The sequence below is a fragment of the Pseudophryne corroboree genome, chromosome 4 (assembly GCF_028390025.1).
Source record: "Pseudophryne corroboree isolate aPseCor3 chromosome 4, aPseCor3.hap2, whole genome shotgun sequence".
In the NCBI taxonomy this organism is placed as follows: domain Eukaryota; kingdom Metazoa; phylum Chordata; class Amphibia; order Anura; family Myobatrachidae; genus Pseudophryne; species Pseudophryne corroboree.
This window is the reverse complement of record NC_086447.1, coordinates 264,334,434-264,354,769: the sequence shown is the minus strand read 5'-3', so window position 1 is coordinate 264,354,769 and position 20,336 is coordinate 264,334,434. Positions and strand designations below refer to the sequence as shown.

At 42.2% G+C, this 20,336-nt stretch overlaps 2 pseudogenes; both read right to left on the bottom strand.

The window, feature by feature from the left end:
* Window positions 1-19,508: 19,508 nt before the first annotated feature.
* LOC134912305 (5S ribosomal RNA) lies at window positions 19,509-19,628 on the bottom strand (annotated as a pseudogene).
* A 288-nt stretch (window positions 19,629-19,916) lies between these two features.
* Window positions 19,917-20,036, bottom strand: LOC134912584 (5S ribosomal RNA; annotated as a pseudogene).
* Between the last annotated feature and the right edge of the window lie 300 nt (window positions 20,037-20,336).

The window sequence follows — 20,336 nt, the reverse complement described above, 5'->3', positions numbered from 1 at the left end:
CTACAGTGTACCAAAAAAAAAAGATGTGTGTGTAGGGGGGATGCTGTCTGCTGGTGTAAACGCCTGTATGACTCTTTCTTATCCCAAGCACTCTTTCAGATCAGGCTTGTGTGTTGTATGTATGGATTTACATAGAGAGCCCCCCTGCCTTTATTGTGCTAAGGGAGAAAACAGGGTTAGGGTATTAAGATTAGTTTAGGGCTGTGGTCTCCAACCTTAATTGGGGTGTGAGCTACTTCCGGAAAATAAAACCTCTGAAGGAGCTACCCCCTCTCCCCAATGCGCGTGCATGCCTGCGAAAGTGGGTGTGGCCTCACAAACGTAAGTGTGGCCTCACAACTGCAAGTAACGCCACTCCCGCGTAGTGCCAGATTCACAAATAATACCCCTCAGCAGTGCCAGATATTCATATAATGCCTCACAGCAGTGCCAGATTCACAAATAATACCCCTCAGCAGTGCCAGATATTCATATAATGCCTCACAGCAGTGCCAGATACACAAATAATGCCCCCAGCAGTGCCAGATACACAAATAATGCCCACAGCAGTGCCAGATACAATGCCCCCACCAGTGCCAGATACAATTCCCCACACAGTGCTAACTCTTGCTGACTTCTTCTACTGCCACCGGTGCTGCTCCTCCTGTATGAGGGACGGAAGGGGATGAGAGTGCAGCGCGTGCATCTCCTGTGAAGTCCGGAGAGCGGCTGCGGTGAGGGTGACAGAGTCTCCGGCGACGGCGGGCATTTAAAATATGGTGCCAGTAAGTGAGCCAATTAAAACTCTCGGTCTGGCAGCAAATCACCAAATCCTGTAAAGTGGTAGTATAAAAAGATTCTATATAGCCGCTTTTATAGTATGCAGATCTTACAAAAAGTGGAATGAGATTTTGGACAGCTGTTCCTTCTCCTTAATGGGGCTTCTTGTTACCTATCGTGACACTAAAGTCACCAATATATGTGCAGAGGTGGAAAATGTGCAAAATATGTTAAAACCATTTGACATAAGGGCGGATTTTAACAATTGTGATTATGTTTTGAACCAAAGGATAGAGGAATTTGAAAAGGAGATTATTTCCAATAAAAATAAGAAACTAGATAGAGACAGGTATGACTATTCCAATAATATAGTACATACCTATAACAGAGGAGGGAGAAGGACTTCAGATATGTTTAAACAACCCTATAATCAAAAAGCTCCGTCTGATTCCTTTAATAATAATAAAATAATAAACACAACCATGGTCCCAAATCTAACCCTCCTTCCAACCGAGGAAGTTCTCAAATAGACTATAGAAATTAAGGAAGGCAATTACCCTCTCCTCATGCCGTAACTTCTATGCATGTGAGGAAATATACCCAAAAAGAAGGTAGACCAAAAAAGCCACACTAAATGTCTGTGAGACATGAGGAGACAAGAAAAACCACTGTTCTTCACCTTTTTTAGAACAGGAGTTATACCCCATTTGGAAGAATCAAAACAGATTCAGTCCCCTAAATTCAAAGTCACCAAAAAGAGGAAGAGACCCCAATTTAGAGGATGTAGAGGAGGAAGAAATGAATCCCGCAAAAAAACTCAAAACAAAATTGAGGATTAAAGGGATATTTAATCTATCCTCCAGATCTCTATCTGAGAGTGAAAAATGGATTGAAAATAATCAAACACTACTTGGACCTTGACACTTTCATTTCCACTAATTTAAATAAATTTATTTTAGAAGCTATTCACTTTATACTCACCAGACTCATGGTACCGCCATGGGCACCAGGTTCAGCCCAAGTTTTGGCAATCTATATATGGGTCACCTCGAGGATCACTATATTTGGGGTGGCCCCTTTGGGGCGAACCTGGTGCTCTATGGTAGGTACATAGATGATCTTTTTATTATTTGGAATGGGGATACTTATTCAGTTACATCCTTTGTTGATCACCTAAACACTAATACACTAACACCTATGGTCTCTCTTTCACAAGCACGATCCACCACACTGAGATCAACTTTCTGGATATGGCGCTACACGCTGAGCCAATATCAGGAAAAATACTGACAAAAACCTTTAAGAAAAAGGTGGATTGTAGTACCTTTTTAAACTACTCGAGTTGCCATTATCGACCATGGCTAACCAATATTCCAAAAAGTCAATATCTAAGGCTAAAAAAAAAATGCTCGAGTGAAACTGTCTTTGAAAGACAAAGTAATGAATTAATGCAGTCCTTTAAGGATATCCCCAAGAAATCTTGGATAAAGCTTTTGCTGAAACCCAGCAAAGAAACAGAGATGATCTACTGACAATGATAACATCACACACACCCCCTCTAATAGAGCACAACGGCTGTAAACCAATTTTCATTTCTAAATTTAATAATGCCTGACACTCAGTGAGGAAAATTATAAATGAAAACTTTCCTATACTAAAAATGGACAGAATTCTTGCAGGCTCTTTGGAAAAAGAAGTTAAAATCATTTTTAAAAAGACCAATAATCTACAAAACCTTTTATCTCCTAGTCATTTCGATATATCAAATGATCCCTGATTACCCAGTCTTAATTCCTCAAAACTAGCAAATAGCACCTCGATGTTTACATCTATATCTAGAATTAACAACTTGAGGACAGAGTGTTACAGATGTAACAAACCCTGATGTATTACATGTAGGTTTGTTAATGATAGTCAACAATTCTCCTCGTTTAGAAGTGGGAAAACATTTGGTATAGTGGGTGGAATTAACTGCCAAACCATCTTTGTAATTTATTTTATTACCTGTAACTGTGGGATTCAGTATGTAGGCAGGACCACCCGGTAATTGAACACCAGGTTTTTGGAGCATAGAAGATTGGTCCACAAAAAAATCAATGAACCATAGTATACCCAGGCATGTCAATTCACTGCATGGAGGCAACTGCTTGGTTTTATCTATCCAAGGGATAGAACATATAAACAAAACCTTTCGTGGTGGAGATAGATATAACCATCTCTGTAATAGGGAAGCCTATTGGATCTGCAACTTAGATACTCTGTTCCCCTTAAGTCTCAACGAAAATATTGAGCTTAATAACATCTAAGCTCATATCCCTTTATGGTTACGTATATGTATATGTGTGCATTTATACATGTGTTATGTGTATGTGTGTGTGTATGTATATATATATATATATGTATGTGTCTGTTTTTTACACACATATATCTACAGTATATGTGTGATTTTTCCATCAAACTGTCAACAATGTGCGATCCCTCCCCCAATTTACTTATTTCCTACATGTGTGCAATCATTATTATTATTATTATTTTTTATATTTTCTACTTTATATATATTTTTACATGTGTTTAATTGCTGGGGGTTTTCATTCTCTTGCCTCTCTACTATTCCCTTGCTCCTTTTGTACACATATATAGGTATGTGCATCCATGTGTGTGCACATATTTATGCACATGTGTGTGGGTATGTGTATAAATAGATAGAGGTCTAATGCTTAGTCACTATGTGACATTCTCACCATCATGCCATGAAAAATCCTCCTAACAATATCCGTATTTTCACCATTATAGTGATACTATTTTTAGACTACTGTAATATTGAAAAAACAGCATCGCTGCTAAAAATGCCTTGGATTTTGTATCTGTTCATATATTAGACATCTATAAACCCCGAATGTTCTCTGATGTCTGTTGCCTCCTCATATCTTAATGTCTTCTAAACGTTCTTTCTCCCCACATATCTCTATTTTTGTATGCATATCTTTCTCTTGAGTTTGCTTCTACACTAAAAAACATGTATTTTTTTAAATAAAAAAACTATATATAATGAAGGCATCAGTTTGGACAGGTATAGAAATTGTGATGAAGATAGGGATAAAAATATAATATAAATAGAGATTTAGGCGAGACACATATTTCTCCTATCCACCTATTACTTCTGTAGAAACAAACTCTCTCTACATAAATATAAAAATAAATGTAGAGATTGGGTATCCTTTTCCGGCTTTGAACCGGCGACTTCTCTCACTGCGGTCTGGTTGCTTATCCATCGGGCTTCTGCAGCCATATGAATAACCTATGATTTTTTGAATAGATATTCTACTCTGGGATGCCATACTTATTTTAAACGCTGTTTGCGGTTGGAGAGTGGTGAGGAAATGCTAAATATTAAGAATTATGAATAAGATACACACAGGATAAGTAATAAATAAATTCGACTTCTCATGAAATTCATTGTAATTTAACATTTTAACAGTGCATTTATATAGGTTGAGTTGATCGTAAACTCTCTTTGTGTGTCTCTATACGTGTGAATATATTTATGCAAAGCTTGGTATTACCCTTTCATGTTCTTCACCACCCTCCTAAACCAATAATAGCGTTATTATTATTATTCATAATTTTTGTATTTTTTTATATTTTATTGTGAATTGTTATTTTAAACCATATGAAGCACCTGTATTTGATTGAAAACAACGAATGGACTCTGTATAATTGTTTTAGCAACATGTGAAACCAGATTATACCTCCCAGGTGTGAATCAAGATTCTTCTCAGCCGATTGGCTGTAATCTATTTAAATATATTTACACCTGTTCAACGGGTATTCACACCTCCTGAGGAATTCGCCGGCTGTTTTGGGCGGAGAAACGCGTTGAGGGCCACAGTTCTTGCTCGTCCACTGCTGGATAATTCTATGGATCATCCTAAACCTATATTAAAGCATTGACAAGCACCCCCCCAAACTGTTTTATACTGGACATCTCACTCTGAAGCCATCCTCAATATGCTTGAGAAGCCCTGTCTGCAGACGCATCACGCTGTACTCGCGGCATCCCCCGCCTGACATATTCTGGTAAAAGTGTCCATCAGCCGCTGGGAGTAATTTCTGCAATTTTGCTATTGACGGGAATCAGCGCCTAACAACTATGGGTGAGAACAGTCACAACAGGGGTGAGCAATTAAACCCTATATATCTGAACTCTCATCTATACCTGTATAAAGTTCAGGACTGAGACCTATCGTACACAAGCTTTACTAAGTTGGATGACACCAGCATACGGCATTTAGCTGTGGAGTGCAACACTGTGTATTATTGGCTAATTAGCTGAATCTACATTTACCCATATTGAATATACTATATTCTATTGCAGTGGTTTCCAAACTTTTTTGAATCACGGCGCCCTAGAATATCAGAATTTTTTTCACGTACCCCTAGGCCAAAACTTTCTTATTGAGAAATTTAGAAAGAAATGTTACATTAAGTAGATCGCATTTATATGTCATCCTTAGGGTCAGTTGTGTGGTGAGGGACAAGATTTCTTCTGTTTGGCCACATATGTTATGACTGGCAGCCACCAGCACTGGTTTTGCCTATTAGATTGACCATGAAAAATTTGAATTGTTCCTGGACCACCAACCCAGGGCACCCCTGCAAGTGTCCCGAGGCACCGCAGGGAGCCACGGCACACAGTTTGGGAACCTCTGTTCTATTGTATTGTATGTGTGACATACTTCTAATTGAATAACTATAGGTGGTTTTACTGGTTTTTTTTGTATTATTAAATTTTTTTATATGATATTAGCGCTCCTTAATTGTTTTTTATAAAACATAAATTTCTGATCTTTATCTAAGGCATCCAGTTGCCATTTAGGAACTGCTACTTTATTTATTAACATATCAGGTTTTTCAATGTATTGCTTACATAATTAACTTACTAGCGCCCGATCTAACAGGGATATTTTATTCGCCGTTATTTACTTGTTATGATTAGGGAGAGGCTTAGGGTTAGGGATGAGTTAGGGTCAGGCTTAGTGTGGTTATATTATGCTGGATTTACTGACAGTGGCGTGTGGTGAGGTGAGGGAGGTGAGGCAAAGCCTTTCCTTCTACACTAATGTATACACCAGAGTTCTGACAATATAAAGTATATAAAAAACGCAAAGAATATATTTGAAATATCTTTGTTGTATTATTTTAATAATTTTTATAATAAAAAATAGTCTATGGCAGGTGAGGCAGTGCCTATTTTTACCGCACATCTCTAATCAAAACTCACCAAATCTCTTGCAGTAAATTCTGCTGCACCTTTGTATGATGCCCACATAAACACTTTGGCTAATATATTGTGTGTAAATTCTGCTCTAATACTAGTCAGTGCCTAAGAAACCATTTACCTCACTGCATGTTCCTGCAATCTATATATCTTTGTTTTGATTCAGGCCCAGGCTCAGAGTATACAGTGTTTAACTGCTATGTAAGGTGGAATTGCAGTCTCCTTTACACACTAATCTATACAACTAGATACTGTCCAGTCTAAGAAATACTAGCAGAGTCGTATTTAGGGTATGGCGAGCAGGGCACTTGCCCTGGGTGCCGTGATAGGTCCATCAGAGGAGGGCACAGCCGACCAGGGGAGTGTACCTGTATCCTGTGGAGTGTCCATGCTGGACATTCCATTGGAATTACTGAATGAACAGCCTCCCAACACAGATCCACCTCCATGTCCGATCTGTACTGTCCAGGGTTGGGCGGGGAGTGTGGGACTGGGTAGCCATGCCCGCAATGTCTTTGCTGGGCCAATAGGAGAAGGTAAGGGCAGGATGGGGAGGTAGCCACTGGAGCCAGCAATAGTACATAGGCAGGATGTCCGCACCCCGCAGGCTCTGTACTGTGTGTGTCTTTTTTTTTAATTTCTTTACTTTTCTACTTTATCAGCAGTTTGCGCTGCCGCCATTGCGGGTCCCAGCGGGAGGAGGGTTGAGGCAGCAGTCTTGTGGGGTGACATCTCACTGTGAGTGAGCGGCAGTGCCACGGCTGTAACTAGGCGGGGGGGGCTAAGGGGTCACGTGCCCCGGGCGCAGGAGTTCAGGGGGAGCGGCAAACGCTGCCTGGCTCCTACGAACGCTGCTCCTTAACTCCCACCCCCTGCGATTGCTCTCACCCAGTTTCTCCTCCCCACCGCGATCACCACCTGCAGCGGCAGCCGCGTGGGACACTGTTCCCGCCGCTGCTGTTCCATCTCCCTCTGCATGTGTGGCTGCCGGACTCCGTAGCCTCTCTCTGCCCTCCTGCTTGTCAGCACCTCCGCACATTCTCCTGCCTGGCTGCCTGACTCCTCCGGAGGGAAGCTGGAGAGCAAAGAGCCAGGAACAAGTGAATCGCTTCCCCCACTTTGTGCTGAGGCAAGTGGGCATTGTGAGGGGGGGTGGGCAGGAAGGGCAGTAGGCTTTACAATATATGTATATATAGTATATGTGTGTATGTGTATGTGTATATATATATATATATATATATATATGTATATATAACGTCCTCCAACAAGCAGCAGCACTCTGAGACTTGATTTGTCATACTATGAATCACAATAAAGTGCATTTAATAAATCATCCTGTGAGCCAACATTTCGGGGCCAATAACGCCCCTTTGTCAAGGTGTCATCACCTTGACAAAGGGGCGTTATTGGCCCCGAAACGTTGGCTCACAGGATGATTTATTAAATGCACTTTATTGTGATTGATTGACAAATCAAGTCTCAGAGTGCTGCTGTTTGTTGGAGGACTTTTGTTTATAACTACATTTTCCAGATGGCCCCTGAGCATTGCTGACTGATACAGGAGAAGTGCCGATCCTTCCACCTCATGTGTATATATCTATATACCTATATATATATATATATATGTGAAAAAGTGGAGAATAGCGCCTAGGTGTATTCAGTAAGACCCCTATAAGCAAAGGGATAAAATGACTATATGGTCACACCTAACACACCTCACATATACGTAAGTGGCAGCTTTTAAACAGTATAAAGCTAAATATTAGAAAATGAAGTATAAAAAGCGCCTGGTAGTGTTGGTGACTCACTCCTCGTGAAAAAAAATTGTGATAATAAAACAGATAAATTATAGTAAACTTAGCTGCGGGTATTTCTGGTAGATGACTCTTATAGACAGCACATGTAAAGGAGAGATAAAATAGACATAGTGTGTACTGTTTTTAAAAAACCACAGGTGTTTTTCTGTATATATAACATACAATTTATAGGAACTATGCAGGTTCCAATTTTAAAGGAGAAACTATGTTTAGTTAAAAACAATAGTTTAATAGACACACTCCTGCCAGAACATGCAGGTTACACATATAGATAAAATAGTACACAGGGACTGGATGCCCACCCCTTTCTGACTTCCTATCCGTGGACAGATAAGCCATGTTTTTACCTTATATCCTGTACGTTTGATACTTGCATTTATGGATGAAATTTAATCCAATACCCAGATTTGTGGACAGATAAGCCTGCTATATTTTTTAACATTGTACGATTAATACCTGCATTTTTATAATTGAACCAGCTGCTATATATGTCCTTTGATTTTGTGTACTATTTTATCTATATGTGTAACCTGCATGTTCTGGCAGGAGTGTGTCTATTAAACTATTGTTTTTAACTAAACATAGTTTCTCCTTTAAAATTGGAACCTGCATAGTTCCTATAAATTGTATGTTATATATACAGAAAAACACCTGTGGTTTTTTAAAAACAGTACACACTATGTCTATTTTATCTCTCCTTTACATGTGCTGTCTATAAGAGTCATCTACCAGAAATACCCGCAGCTAAGTTTACTATAATTTATCTGTTTTATTATCACAATTTTTTTTCACGAGGAGTGAGTCACCAACACTACCAGGCGCTTTTTATACTTCATTTTCTAATATATATATATATATATAATAATTTTTAATTTTATATAGATATATGTATTTCAATTTTATTTGAATTTTTTTTTTAATTTCTTTAGTATAATTTTATATATATATATATATATATATATATATATATATATATAATTTTTTTTGGGAGGGGCGCTACATTACCGCCTTGCCCCGGGTGCCGAAAATCCTAGTTTCGGCCCTGGCAGTGCTACCGCTGACTGCTGTCCGGGTATGCTTGCTGATTGGGCATGCAGCAGCAGCTGATGGGTCACACCACCCAGCACACGCCCCTTTCCTTTCCTCATTGTTGGCTCCACCTCCTCAAACTGCTGTGGAACTATGCTGCTGCGGATCCCGACTCCCGCTCCTCCTCCACGGCGTCCACCATACTTGGAGACTTGAGCAAGGAACGGAACCCTAACTTCGGTAACGTTACATGCTGTCTTTCTGACCCTGCTGTGTGGCTGTCTCTGTCTGTCCCTCTCTGCCACTCTATAGCAATGCTGTCTCTCTTTCCCCACTGCCTTTCTCTCTCTGCTGACTCTCTCTGGCCATGCTGTCTCTCTCTCTCTGTCCCTGTCTACCACTCTATATCCCTGCTGTCTCTTTCTGACCCTGCTGTCTTTCTCTCTTTGTGCATGTCTGCCACTCTATATCACTGCTGTCTCTCTCTCTGTCTGCCACCTACATCCTTGCTGTCTCTCTCTGTCCCTGTCTACCACTCTATATACCTGCTGTCTCTCTTTCTGTCTTCCACTCTATCCCTGCTGTCTCTCTCTCTGTCTGCCACTCTATACCCCTGCTGTCTCTCTCTGTCCCTGCTGTCTCTCCCTCTGTCCCCACCGTAACTAGATAGGAACAAGCAGCACATATTCCCTTGGTGCCATGGCAGGGTCGGCAGAGGGGGTCGACGTCGACCAGGAACTGTGCACCAGATCACCAATTGCCGATCCGCCATGTTCACCCAGTCAGGATTCACCCGCCCTGATTACGCCTTATTTACAAGCAAGACCTGTCTTCTAGTGAATAAAATCTGCCTCTTGTGATGACCTCACCTGTGCGTGCCCCATAGAGTCAGGAGAAGAACCTTGGTGGAGCTGCAGACCCATGCAGGAGAATGGAGGTCACCACACAGTCGAGAGGGAATGCTGGCAGCTTCCTGTCCCTGGCAGAGGAGAGTGATCCAGTTACAGAAGCCTTAGATTTCAGGTGAGTATATTTTTCATCTGGCTTTTTTGAATGTATTTTTCTCTGCTCTTCCTGTCCCCACCCAAGTCATTTGCTCTGTTCCTGGTCACCCCAATCACACTGACCTCACTCACAGACTGTCACCTCACACCTGCTACTTACAGCCTGTCACCCCACACCCGCTACTCCCCCTTCAAGCTCACAGCCTGTCACCCCACTTCCATTGACCCCACTCACTGCCTGTCATCCCATTCCTGCTACCCCCACTCACAGCCTGTCACCCCACACCCGCTACTCCCCCTTCTCAATCACAGCCTGTCACCCCACACCCGCTATTCCCCCTTCTCAATCACAGCCTGTCACCCCACACCTGCTACTCCCACTCACAACCTGTTACCCCACACCCATTGTCACCACTAACAGCCTGTCACCCCACACCCACTAGCTCAACTCACAGCCTGTCACCCCACACCCATTGTCACCACTAACAGCCTGTCACCCTACACCCGCTAAACCCACTCATCCCATGTCAGTGACGTAGCTATAGAGGGTGAAAGGGATGCTAATGCTATGGGGCCCAGCCACTTGGGGTGCCAGCTGGGCCAGCAAGCAATCCCACTGCACTTTTTAAAAAATTTTTTATTAGTGTTGAGCCATCCTTGTTTTCCAGGCTGGCAACTTACATCTTGGTAGGAAAGGGGGTGTCACTGTACAGAGCCTCACTGTGTGCCCGGAGCTGCCTGTTGTAGAGAAACACTTGTACAGCTGACCATACAGTCCTGCTGACCCCCTCCAAGTTGGGCCAGGGATGCTTGTTGACTGGGTCGTGCCGCAGCAGCAGGGACACAGTCTGTATTGCCACAGCACACTGCGAACAGTCCTTCCCTCATTGTTGGCTCCTCCTCCTCCTCCTCACAGTGCAGCGGAACTTGGAAGCCGTCTGCAGATCCAACTCCTGTATGGCATCCACTATGCTCGGGTGTGACCAGAAGACTTCCGCAATCAGCAGCACCGCAGTTCCTTACCTAGAAGTTTAGTAATCGTATTCTGCTGCCTCTCTATCCCTACTGTATGTCCCTGCTACCTCTCTCTGTCCCTGTTGCCTCTCTTTCTCTCTGTCCTTATGTCCTAGCTGCTTCTCTCTCTGTCCCTACATCCCTGCTGCCTCTTTCTCTCTGTACATACCTCCCTGCTGCCTCTCTCTGTCCCTGCTGCCTCTCTCTCTGTCCCTACATCCCTGCTGCCACTCTCCCTCTGTCCCTACTGCCTCTCTACCTCTGTCCCTACTGCCACTCTCCCTCTGTCCCTGCTGCTTCTCTACCTCTGTCCATATGTACCTGCTGCCTCTCTCGGTCCCTGCTCCCTCTGTCCCTGCTGCTGTTCTCCCTCTGTCCCTACTGCTGTTCTCCCTCTGTCCCTACTGCTGCACTCCATCTGTCCCTGCTGCCTCTCTCTCTCTATACCTACATCCCTGCTGCCTCTCCCTCTCTGACCCTTCATCCCTTCTGCCTCTCTCCCTCTGTGCCTACTGCAGCTCTACCTTTGTCCCTGCTTCCTCTCTACCTCTCCCCCTACTGCCCCTCTTCCCCTACATCCCTGCTGCCTCTTCCTCTGTCCCTACTGCCACTCTCCCTCCATCCCTGGTGCCTCTCTACCTCTGTCCCTACTGTCTCTGTCTATCTGTTCCTACATCCCTGCTGCCTCTCTCCCTCTGTCCCTACATCCCTGCTGTCTCTCTCCCTCTGACCCTACATCCCTGATCTCTCTCCCTCCGTTCCTACATCCCTGCTGCCTCTCTCGTTCTGTCTCTGCTGCCTCTCTATCCCTACATACCTGGTGCCACTCTCCCTCTGTCCCTGCTGCCACTCTCCCTCTATCCCTGCTGCAACTCTTCCTGTCCCTGCTGCCACTCTCCCTCCGTCGCTGCTGCCACTCTCCCTCCATCCCTGCTGCCTCTCTACCTCTGTCCCTACTGTCTCTATCTGTCCCTACATCCCTGTTGCCTCTCTCCATCTGTCCCTATGTCACTGCAGTGTCTCTCTCCCTACGTCCCTGCTGACTCTGTCCCTGCTGCATCTCTCTGTCCCTGCCACCACTCTGTATCCCTGCTGCTCTATCCCTGCTGTTACTTTCTTTGTCTCTGTGTCCCTTCTGCCACTCTCTTTGTCTCTATGTCCCTTCTGCCACTCTTTTTGTCTCTGTGCTCCTGCTCCCACTCTCTCTGTGTCTACGTCCCTGCTGCCTCTCTCTCTGTGTCTGGGTCCCTGCTCCCTCTCGCTCTCTTTCTCTGGGTCTTTTCTGCCACTCTCTGTGTCCCTGCTGTCAAACTCACTATCGTTTGCGGACATCTCTGATGGTGAGGGGCATGTGATATTTAGTGAACATCTCAGATGGTGAGGTGCCTGCGATGGTTTGTTAACATCTCCCATGGGGGGAAGATGCCTGCGATGGTATGCATATATATCTGATTATTACAATTATGGCCCAACAAGAGATCTGCCCCTTACAGAATACATAAACAAATGAGCAAAAAGTACTTACAGTTCAAGACAAGTATGGAAAACCAGGGGTTAGGTGCCATCAAAAGGAGAGTGGAGTATAATATACTGTAGTTTAAGTAAAGGCACATGAGGGGAGAAGGCCCTGCTCTTGTGAGCTTGCAATCTAAAAGGTAAGGTGCAAACAAACCGGGATAACACAGAAGGGGTAGACTGTGAACATAGACAAGAGGGTTAGGAGGAGAGTTTGATGGGATTGGTGAAGAAGTGGGTCTTGAGAGTCCGTTTGAAGTGGAGAGTCAGATGGGGAGAGGTAGAGAAGTCCATATATAGGAAGCAGCACGTGCAAAATCTTATAGGTAGGAGTGGGAGGGGGTAATCAGTTGGCAGAAGAGGCATTAGCACAGCGAAGAGGATGGGTGGTAGTGTAAAGATAGATAAGGTCAGAGTTGTAAGAGGGAGAAGAGAGGGTGAGGGCTTTGTAGGTGAGTGAAGGGTAACCAGTGAAGGTCCTGCAAAAGAGGGGAGATGGATGTAGTGCTTTGGTAAATAAGATGAGACAAGCAGCAGCATTGAGGATAGATTGGAGTGAAGAGAGACATTTGACAGGGAGGCCAGATAGGAGAAGATTACAGTAGTCCAATCTGGAGATGACCAGTGAGTGGATGATTGTTTTAGTGGCATCCTGTGGCAGAAAGGATCTGATCCTGAAAATGTTTTTGAGATGGAAATGGCTCTTTTGTGAGAGGTACTGAACGTGTGGTTTGAAGGAGAGGGTGGAGTCAAGGATTACTCCAAGACAGTGCACGTGGGGGCAACAGGAGATAGTAGTGCCATAAATGGATAATAAATTTGTGGTAGGTAAGCAGTGGCATAACTATAGAGGGTGCAGGGGATGCAGCTGCTATGGGGCCCAGCGGCTTGGGGGGACCCAAAGGCAATCCCAATGCACCCACTAAAAAAACATTTTTGTCTTAATATTTTATGATTGTTGCTGCGGAGGGTTTGGGGCTCAGCAGTACAGTAACTGGTAGGAAGGAGGGAGGTGCAGCCAGCTGGGGGATAACAAGGCAGGGATTAGATTTTGGGAGACTATCATTACTAATGTTGTCCCTGGTCTGACCCTGCAGTGTGGTGTAACCCTGTGAATGTGTGCCCCTGCAGTGTAGTGTAACCCTGTGTGTGTGCTGGTGCAGTGTGGTTTAACCCTATTTGTGTGCTGGTGCAGTGAGGGAAAGGAAAGAGGAATGATGATAAGAATAACTGATGAGAAACAAGGAGAAGGAGGGGATCTACCATGGTATAATGTGCATAATAGGCTCTTCTTTGGCGTAATGTGTATAAGCAGCTCTACTGTGTTGTAACATGTATAAGGAGTACTACTGTATGGCATAACGTGTATAAGGGGCTCTTCTGTGGTGTAATGTGTATAAGTGTCTCTACTGTGCAGGGGCACATTTAGAGAAGAGGAGGCCCGTGTGCAGGCTCCCTCTACTCTATGGCCAGCAGCGCTGTAGCTCTGGGCACTTGGGTAACTAGAGGACCCTAGCGCTGTCCCTGAGTCTAGTGCGCATGCCCAGGTCTCTGGGAAAATGGCAGCCACCATTTTCCCAGAGACCTGCGCATGCGCACCAGATTTCCTTACTGAACATGCACAAAACACTGGTAAAATGTCAGCCGCGCCATTTCTAGTGATTTCTATAGTGCTGACATGGAAATCTGGAGGGCAAATATTGGAAAAAATGGGTGTATGGTGTGCGGTGTAGGTCACCCTGGACCCCGGGGGACTGTGTGCACCGCACACACTGTAACAATTATAAATACGCCAGTACTACTGTGGTGTAACATGTATAAGGGGTACTACTGTGTGGTGCAATGTGACTAATGGACACTACATGTTAATGTGTAATGTGTGCAGGGTAATGTGTAATGTGCCTTGTATTTGTGCCGCTGCTCTGTCACTTAGTTTAAACAGCAAGCTCGCTGCAGCCTTTGGCTAATATTGGTGAAAAGATTACAACAATATTGTGAGCAGTGAGTTGGAGCTTCAAAACCAAAACACGTGAGGGCAGTTTTGGTAAAACCAACACCAAAACAAGAAGTTAGTACAGATCCAAAACCAAAATAAGGGTACGGCGCATATCTCATTTATAACTTAAGACTCATACAAGCAGAAGTTACAGTAGGGTGGCTTTGATTGGCTGTGTCTTATCTCGGAGACAAGACAAAGCACAATTGGATTTATGGCTATTTACGGGCTAGTATGCTTCATTTGAATTAATTACTTTGCTGAGGCTGTTTGGTGCAAGTCACGTTCGAGCCATGATTTTTTTTTTGCTATTCCCATTGGACCACAGTACATTGGATGAAGACAAGAATGAAGAAACAGGCAAGTTATAAATTAGGAATGTTATTTTTCTACAAATGTGTTAGTATTTTATATGTTTTAATCAAAGGAGGCAAAATTGTATTATTACTTTTCTAAGGGAGACAATATTTTATAATTAATTTTTAAAGAACAAATATTAGGATAGTAATATTATTTACTATTCATTTTACTGTAATGGCCACCATTATTATAAAGGGAGCATACTATGATTATTGTACTGGTCCTATATGACCAGGATATGACTTTTCTCATGCCTATTGGAGGAAGGAGGAACTGTACACCTTTATGGTTTTAAAAAAAAGGTTTCAACAAAAGCCGCCAAGCCGCCAGAGATGCAGTATGTGGGCTTTCAACCTTCCATACCTTGGATACTCTCATAATTGCTGGGTATTACATATTACATATGGTCATTTGGAGGGCTAAATAGATGTAAGCTTGCAGGCTACTACATTCTGTCCTTAGTGTCCTCGTATGTTTTATTTAGTGCACCAATTCTATCTAATAATTCCTCTGTAACCCTAAGTTCAGTATACAGTACTTATTGACTTGTACTACTGCTGTATAAAATACATACTGTAATTGTAATAGATTCAGGCATATATTGGATTTATACCTTTATAAACTGCAAACCTCATCATCATCATCATCATCATCATCTGTCTGTGATACAAGAGTTCCAGGTCTAGGTATTTAAGTAACAGGGAATTCTCTCTTACGGTACCCCCTGAAAAGACAACAGTTATTTTTTTCCTTGTTATTTCTAGGGCTGTACGGGTAATACCCCCTGTTTTTATTTTGGTAAAGCAAGACTCATTGACAAAAGGGAATTAACAAAAATGTAAAGAATTAAAAGTCAAATGAGAAAAAAGTTAGAATTTTGTGAAGTTCACTAGTCTGGTTTTAGAGAGAAACTCTAAGCTGTTTTCTGACTACTACTACTACTGCTACTCTAATGCTGGGCAGCACTGGCCTATATACAGTATCAGCCATTCAATTGTACGGCTGATATATCTTGGGCGCGTTGGTGGGTGTGTATCAGCAATGTGTGTGTGAATGACATTGTTCACAGATATATCGCGTCAGCCCTGTAGAACTGCAATGTTGGCTCATTGTGCTCTGTGTACAGCGGTGACTGACATCACAACTGAGCGGGTACATGTACATGCCCATCCAGTTGTGACATCAGGCACGACACATTGGGCCAACGATTGGTAAGTGTGTATGCACTTACAATCGTCAGATAGGTTGGCGCGGCCGATCTGTCGTCCTAGTGCGTACCGAGCTTTAGTCCTACAATTTCAGTGGTTGACCACTTATTTAGTAGGGCTACAGAGATAGGCAGCTTTGTGCTGCTTAATTTGTACTTGGAATTGTAGTTCTGTAGCTTATCAGTAACACATGTTGCATGCCTCTGAACTTATTTAATGCTCTTAAAATGAAAGCTCTTAATATTTCAATGTAAAAATTATTATGCATACAGTACTGTATGGAAAATACAGTTAATTTAAAAAAACACGCAATTAAAAATGCAATAACTGAATTAGGAGAAAACAAACAGCTGTCATATAAAATCATTGAAGCACATGTATTTGAAAGGACTTTTTAAATCTAGCCTCTAACTGTGGAACTGGAGAGTCCTAAACATTGTTAGTTCCAGCCTGAATAATAAAGCATAAAACATCCATTTAAACAGAATAATTATGAAAACTGTTCCACATTATATTACATAGTCATACTTCACCAGGGGCAAATACAAGTTCCGGAGACAGAATATCACATCCAAATAATGACTGAGTGAGACCACCAGTAATATTAAATCATGGAATGCTATATAACAGTAATCTCAGTTGTTGCTTTAGGGATAATTTCTCCCACATCCAGACTTGTCTGTGGTCCACAATTGCTCCAGACAAACATTTCAATAAAATTATCTGTATTCAATATATTGTTTATTCTTCTGTGACTGACGCGTTTCCTTACTGCACTGACATTTTCAAATGCATACAATCTGTTCAAAGATCTGCTGTGATTAAATAACCTGGACATCTGTGCCTCCTTATCTAACCAACTTTCAGCTATATTCACATAGATTTAAATAGCCTGATGTATGTTTCAAGTGCAAACTTCAGTGTTAACTTTAATTTGAGGGTCTTCACATTCAAATTGGAGGTAGAGTTTAGGAATTACGTCTGTTTAACAAATAGCTCTCAATGCAAGTGAAACAAGCCTTCATATGGCTGCAAAAACAAAACAAAATAATCCATCAGAGATATAGTGGGAACTTTAGGAGTGTCCAAATCAACAGTCTTAGAATAAAAGAACATACTGGTGAACTTAGCAACGTAAAAAGGCCTAGCCATCTATTGAAGACAACAGTGGTGGATGATCTCAGGATCCTTCTCCATTGTAAAGAAAAAAACGCTGCCCAATATCCAGCCAAGTGAAGGACACTCTCCGGGAGGTAGGGATATTATTATCCAAGCATACCATAAAGAGAAGACTTCACAAAAGCAAACACAGAGGGTACACCACAAGGTGCAAACCATTCATAAACATCAAAAATAGAATGGCCAGATTAGCCAAAGAACATCTAAAAAAGCCATCTCAATTCTAGAACAGCATTCTTTGGACAGATGAAACCAAGATCAACCTGTACCAGAATGATCGGAAGAAAAAATTATGGAGAAAGCTTGGAATGATACATGAATGATAGAACATGTTGAAAGCAGTGTGAAGACATATTCCTGCATGGTTTCCAATGGCACTGGGTCACTGACAGAAAACAAAAGTAGGATGAATTCTGAAGTATACAGAGATATACTGTCTGCTTAGATTCAATTGAATTCTGAAAAGTTGGATGGTGCTTCACAGTATAGATAGACAATGACCCAAGACAAACTGCAAAATCAACCCAGGAATTTTGTAAGGCAAAGAAGTGGAATATTCTGCAATGGTCGATTGATGTCAACCCAATCAAGCATGCATTTCACTTGTTGAAGACAATACTAAAGGCACAAAGAACCATTAACAAACAACAACTGAAGACATCTGCAGCAAAGGCCTAGTAAAGCATAACAAAGGAGGAAACCCAGCAGTTGGTGATGTCCACAGGTTCCAGACTTCAGGCAGCCATTGCCTGCAAAGGATTTTCAACATTTTATTTATGATTATGTTGATTTGTCCAATTACATTTCACCTCCTGAAAACAGTTGCAATTCCTAAATGTTTCATATATATTTTTTGTCTAACCCCTTGAATTAAAGCTAAAAGTCTGCATTTCAGTTGCATCTCCATTGTTACTAATCTTTTTGTAATCACCTGTATTTATTGCTCTAACTATTGTACCATCGCTCTCCTCCCTTTTGCCTCCAAGCACCTTGAGAGGATTGTTTACCTTCAAATAACCTCATTCCTTTTTTCCCACTTCCTTCTTGATCCTCTTCATTCTGGATTTTATCTCCTTCACACTACAGAATTCACCTTAACTAATGTTACCAGACTTTCTCACGGCCAAAGCTGGTAATCACTTCTCAATTCTTATCCTTCTTGATCTGTCTGCTGCCTTTGATACTGTTAATCACTCACTCCTCTGCATATTCTTCATTGTAGTGGTCTCCATAACTCTGCCCTCTCATGTTTCACCTCATACCTCACTGACACTGCAGTTTTTTGGAAGTGAAGACATTGCCCATAGCAACCAATCAGATTCTAATAATCATTTACCTAGCACCTTCTAGAAGATAGTTAGAATCTGATTGATTGCTATAGGCAACATCTCCAGTTCTATAAATTTAAACTTTAGTAAATATACCCCCCCCCCCTCCATAGTTCTCACTCAGGTCTATTCATGCCTTTCTGGTATCTCACGGGATGTCCCAGTGTTTTCTCAAATGAAACATATCCCAAACTAAACTCATCATCTTCCCCCAATTATGGGCCCCATCCTTTTCTTATCTTTCACTTTCTGCCCATAAGTTGTTTCTGTGTGTTATCCTTTCAGCTCATCACCCTGCACATTCAATATACAGTATACCACACTCTTGCCACTTTTACCGCTGCATTGTTTGTAAGATCAGGTCCTTTCTCACCCCTGATGCCACCAAAACTCTTGTTCACACAATTATCTCTCAGCTTGCCTACTATGGTGCCTCTCCCTTCTACTATTGTGCCTCTCAGAACTTTTGTTGCGGTGCACCTCCAACTGGGGTTCACTGGACTGATTGTTGTTTGGTTTCGGGTTTGGAACTGTAGAACCTAGACTCTTCGCCACTTATGATCTCCCAGACAGAGTTTGAGTGACCACCATCAAACTTGGCAGAGAAATAACCAAACAGAAGGGTGTTTGGAAAGTAGACTCTTTTTTGGGAGCACTCTAATTCAGAGGTTTACGATTATAACATCACTGGTAAAATCGATTTAATTAAATAGTATTTTCAAGTTGAATTTAAGGAGTACAAATATAAAGTGAAATTGCCTTGCGAACATATGAGCGTAAATATTCAACATAAGTGATCAGAATGTCACAATTTACTAACTGCCAGAAATTAATGGCTGTGGTGCAAAGAATGTAATGTCATTGCATGGTATTTCTCGTATAAAGTATGACCATCATTTATTCTGCATCTGTCCATTAGGGATCATTTTGATCGCAGAGAATTAAATCATTGGTCATGTAAAGAATTTATACCTTGTGGCATTAGTCTAGGTGACAATCTATTCGGGAGTCAATTTTTTTTTTTTTGCAGTACCAGGGTGTTCAAAGGTGGTCTCCCATCCTATTACTGACCCGGCCTTTCACTGCTTAGCTTCCAAGGTCAGAAGAGATTGGGCATCTCCAGTGAGGTATGACCGCAAATATTGAACTCACTTCTTTAGTCACCTATGTGTTAATAATAAAATTACTGTATATCCACATTGGTAAATTACTTTAAAGATATGAGGCACAAGGCACAAATGCCATACACCCTATGAGAAATGAATGCAAATGTCCTGACTTGGTCACTGAGTGATATGTCAGGCACACAACAAGAGTAGAAAAATTAGAAAAAATCACTGTGCGAAGAAATTATTCTAGACCACACAGCATGCTCATTTAGCAGTACCTTGTAATTAGAGTATAGGTGACAATTGATCTGAGAGCCAATTTATTGCAGTACCAGGGTGTTCATAGGTGGTCTCCCATCCTGTTACTGACCCGGCCATTCACTGCTTAGCTTCCAAGGTCAGAAGAGATTGGGCATCTCCAGTGAGGTATGACCGCAATTATTGTGCTCTCCTTTTTTTTCTTTCGTCACCCTAGTCTTTATAATATGATCACAGTGTGTCCGTATGTACATACATGATACCAGCGCTCGACAACATCTGAAAAGAATATAGTGAAGACAGTCACCTGATCCCGTCACAGATCGACATGTCAGGCACAACAACACAGGCACGTGGATAATCTTTGTATAATCTAGTCACAGTATGTCCACATGCACATGTATTGCACCAATGCCTGACAGCATGTGAACGAATAAAAAATAAAGACAGACACCTGATCTAGTCACACGTTGACATGTCAG